We start from the raw sequence: 4,821 nt of genomic DNA on the forward strand, positions 1-4,821 counted from the left end.
CTCATGAAGCTGTAGAACTCTTTTCTCTTGTGCGGTCTTGATGTCAAAGTTCAAAAGTTTCACTGCCCACAAGGCTTTGTATTCCAACTCAACCGGTAAATGACAGCTTTCCCATAGAGCAAGTTAAATGGTGAGGTTCCAATGGGGGTTTTGTAGGCGGTTCTGTAAGCCCACAGAGCATCGTCAAGTTTCTTGCTCCAATCCTTCCTGGATGAGTTCACGGTCCTTTCCAAAATGGCCTTTATCTGACGGTTGGAAACCTCCACTTGGCCGCTGGTTTGCGGATGATAAGGGGTGGCCACCTTGTGCTTTACTCCGCGCTTCTTCAAAAGACTCTCAAGAGTCTTGTTGATGAAATGGCTTCCCCCATCACTGATGACTACTCTTGTTACTCCAAACGTGGGAAGATGATACTCTTGAAGAGTTTTACCACTACTTTTGAATCTTTGGTCGGAGATGCAACCGCTTCAACCCATTTACTCACATAATCCACTGCCACAAGGATATATTGATTCCCATACGAGCTTACAAAGGGACCCATGAAGTCAATGCCCCAACAGTCGAAGACTTCTACTTCAAAGATTGGGTTTTGGGTCATTTCATTCCTTTTGGATATGTTTCAGTGCCTTTGACAAGCTTCACACCTCGAGACCACTTCCTGGGCGTCTTTGAACATGGTCGGCCACCAGAAACCGCTCTGTAGAACCTTGGCAACTGTCTTGAACGCACCTAAATGACCACCATACGATGAGCCGTGGCATTCTTGTAGCACCGGATGAATTTCTTCTTCAGCCAAACATCTCCTATAGAGATGGTCCTTGTTAAGCACGTAAAGGTACGGCTCATCCCAATAATACCTCATCACATCTCTAAAGAACTTCTTCTTCTGATAGGTATCAAGATCCGGTGGCTCTAAACCGCAAGACAAGTAGTTCACTAGATCTGCGAACCATGGTAGGCTTCTTTCTTTAATCGTGTTGGCTTCCTCCACTTCTAGGTAAGACCTGACTAGCATAAGGGTCTCCTCCGGTAATGCATCATCAATTGGGACCTGTTGTTCAATACTCAACCTGGAGAGGTGATCTGCGGCTCCGTTTTCAATGCCTTTCTTGTCAAATATCTCCATATCGAACTCTTGGAGTAATAGGATCCACCTCAACAACCTCGGCTTAGCGTCCTTCTTAGCCATCAGATATCTCAAGGCCGCATGATCTGTGTAAACTGTAACCTTTGATCCCACTAGATAACTCCTGAATTTATCAAATGCAAACACAATGGCAAGCATTTCCTTCTCGGTGGTCGCGTATTTTTCTTGAGCTGAGTCTAAGGTGCGGCTCGCATAGTAGATCACATGGAGCTTTTTATCTTTCTTCTGCCCCAAGACAGCTCCTACAGCATAATCAGATGCATCGTTCATCACTTCAAATGGTAGAGACCAATCAGGGGCTTGTACAATCGGTGCACTGATCAAAGCCTCTTTGATTCTCTTGAACGCTTCCTCACATTCTTCATCAAAGTTGAAATCCACTTCTTTGCACAATAACCTGGTCAAGGGCCTGGCTATCTTGGAGAAATCCTTGATGAACCGTCTATAGAACCCAGCGTAGCCAAGGAAGCTTCTTATTCCTTTCACAGAATTCGGGGCTTGTAAGTTCACCATCACCTCGATCTTGGCCTTATCCACCTCGATGCCTTTCTCTGATACCTTGTGTCCCAAGACAATGCCTTCTTGGACCATGAAATGACACTTCTCCCAGTTCAAGACAAGCCTATGCTCCTCACATCGCTTGAGAACCTGAGAAAGATTATCAAGACATTCGGAGAAAGAGGAGCCGTATACGGAGAAGTCATCCATAAACACCTCAACTTTCTCTTCAATTAGATCAGAGAAAATGTGCATCATACATCTTTGAAAAGTGGCCGGTGCATTACACAAACCGAATGGCATTCTTCTATAAGCATAAGTGCCATAAGGGCAGGTGAATGTGGTTTTCTCTTGGTCTCTTGGATCTATTGTTATTTGGAAGAATCCAGAGTATCCATCGAGAAAACAGAAATAAGGATGATTAGCTAACCGTTCAAGCATTTGATCAATGAATGGTAAAGGGAAATGATCTTTTCTTGATGCAGAATTCAATTTCCTATAGTCAATGCACATGCGATGGCCGGTTATAGTTCTTTGGGCTATGAGTTCATCCTTATCGTTTTTCACCACCGTGATCCCACCTTTCTTGGGCACAACGTGTACAGGAGATACCCACCGAGAGTCAGAGATTGGATATTTTATCCCTGCCTCAAGGAGCTTTAGTATCTCCTTCTTAACCACCTCTTTGAGGTTCGGGTTAAGTCGACGTTGGTGCTCAATAGAAGACATGGCTTGGTCCTCCAGGTGGATCCTATGGGTGAATATATCAGGAGAGATCCCTCTAATATCAGCCAAGGAATACCCTATGGCTGTCCTGAATTTCCTTATTTCATTAAGTAATGCACGTTCCTCATGCTCAAGCAAGTTATCGTTTATGATCACAGGGAAAGTAGAGTTTAGACCTAAGAACGCATACCTGAGCCCTGTTGGTAGAGGCTTGAGCTCAACAGGGGGTGCGTCTGCCTCATTCCAATCGGCATCAAAGCTGCATTATCCCTGAACAGCTTCCTCGGCCTTTTCCTTGTTCTCGCGCGATATATCATCGGCCTCGGCACAAACTGTCACGGCCATGATATCCCGAGGTGTCTCCTCTGTTCCCGTGGATCCCTCGTTGTCTGAAATGTCGAGGCCACTCTTTCTGAGCTCCAAAAACCTCGCCTCAGCTCCAAGTTCCTTCGGTTGGTCCAAAAGAAGCTTGTACACCTCGCTTTCCTCGCTCAAGTACCCGTGCTCGCTTTGTTCCCGTGTTAAGACCACTTGTAACGGATCCTCTGCGTTCAACTATTCAAGGAGCTCATCAGCTAGCTCCTCCATTACCTCCACATAGAAAACCTGACCTCCAATGGTCGGTTTCTTCATCATCTCCTTCACATTGAACTTCATAGTCTCGGAACCGATGTGTAGTTCAATCATTCCTCCTCTCACATCTATTATGGCTCCTGCGGTCGCCAAGAACGGTCGGCCCAAGATGATAGGGTCTAATGGTTCCTCGTCCATCTCAAGAACTATGAAGTCCGTGGGGATTTCTATCTCACCGATTCTCAAAGGTGGATCCTCAAGAAACCCCACCGGTAATCTAACTGATCTATCAGCTAATACAAGAGAGATCTTGGCCGGCTTGTAGCTTTTGTATCCCAATCTCTTGGCCACCGTATAAGGCATTATGCTCACAGAAGCTCCAAGGTCACATAAACAGTTTGAGAACTTCAGGTGACCTAAAGCACACGACAAAGTAAAGCTGCCCGGATCGGATAGCTTCCTTGGTATAGATCTCCTTTGTATTATTGCGCTGCACTCATGACTCAGTATCACCATACCCTGGAGCTCCTTTGTCTTGTTGAGGATCGCGTCCTTTAGAAACTTCCCAAGCTGGGGTATAGCTAAGAAAGCATCTATAATGGGTAAGGTGAGTTGCGTGTTCTCCAAGTGTTTCTCAAGGACCGCCTTGGCTTTGTCTAAAATTTTCTTTTTGAAACGCCCTGGGAACGGTATCTTGGGTTGATAATGTGGTGGTGGAACATAGGGCTTCTCAAGCTCGGTTGTCTTTTCCACCTCTTTTCCTTTGTCCTTGATCGGTTCCTTCTCTAGGACCTCTTCTTTATGCGCATCATCCGAGGCTGCCTCCCCCTCTAGTTGCTCATTGGCCTCAATGAGCTTTGTCTTAGGCGTTGGAGTTTGTAATTCCTTACCACTCCTCAATGTGATGGCGTTCACATACTCTTTAGGGTTCGGCTCCGGTTTACCTAGTAAAGCCGGGCCTCTTGATGATGTAGATGCCTGATTTTGCTTAAGCTCCCTGATATCTTGCTGCATTGTCGCGTGCTGGCTCTCAACCCTTTCCTGGCCCTGTAACAGTTGCTGTAATATCCCACAGACATCGTTCCCCATCTGATTCTGACCCGTTCCCTGAGTCTGTTGTTGATTACCTATCGGCTGCGGATTGAACCCTGGTGGAAACTTGTGTTGCTGCGGTTGGTTGTTGAAGTTGTTACCCTGAGCTGCTTGATTCTGCTGAGTGTAGCCGTGCTGCTGCCCACTGAACTGTTGCTTGAGCTGGAAGTTATTCGGAACAGGGTTTTTGGAGCATAGCTTTGGTGTTGTTGAGCAGGGTACACTTGGTCTTGAGGGTTAGCTACATTCGGGTTTCGATAAGAGAGGTTGGGGTTATTGCCGTGGTTGTTAAACCGCTGATACCTCTGCTGATTCCCTATGTAGTTCAGCTCCTCCTGAGTTAGACCATCTTCATTAACATTGTCAAAACTTGGCCCTTGCTCATCAAACTCGCCTACAAAGTGTATTGGCTTTTGAGTCGCCATCAAAACCTTGTCAAGCTTGCTCTGAAGCTCTCTTATATCCTTTTTCATACACTGTTCATCACTAGATCCCTCTGTACGGTTTGCTCTATCAAAGTCCTCACCATACGTGTCAGACATGGCTAGGTTCTCGACTAGTTCCATTGCTGCATTGATCTCTTTCCCAAGAAAATTTCCATTTGAAGCTGTGTCGAGTTGGTTTCTGATCTTGGGGAGTGCACCTCGGTATAAAGTACTCAAGAGGGATGCCTCTGAGAAGCCGTGGTGTGGGCATTGGTTAGTATAGCTCCTAAACCGTTCCCAAGCCTCACTAAAGCTCTCGTTGTTGTGCTGCGTGAAACTTGAGATCTGATTCCTGAGCTT

The 4,821-nt window shown here is 46.1% G+C and overlaps 1 non-coding gene across 1 annotated transcript; it reads left to right on the forward strand.

Annotated features, from left to right (window-relative positions):
• Positions 1-4,714: 4,714 nt before the first annotated feature.
• On the forward strand, positions 4,715-4,821 carry LOC112089349. Its single transcript, XR_002900986.1, has one exon. It is a non-coding gene; the product is annotated as a small nucleolar RNA R71 (small nucleolar RNA).

Source organism: Eutrema salsugineum, unplaced genomic scaffold, assembly GCF_000478725.1.
Source record: "Eutrema salsugineum unplaced genomic scaffold, Eutsalg1_0 scaffold_12, whole genome shotgun sequence".
Classification (NCBI taxonomy): domain Eukaryota; kingdom Viridiplantae; phylum Streptophyta; class Magnoliopsida; order Brassicales; family Brassicaceae; genus Eutrema; species Eutrema salsugineum.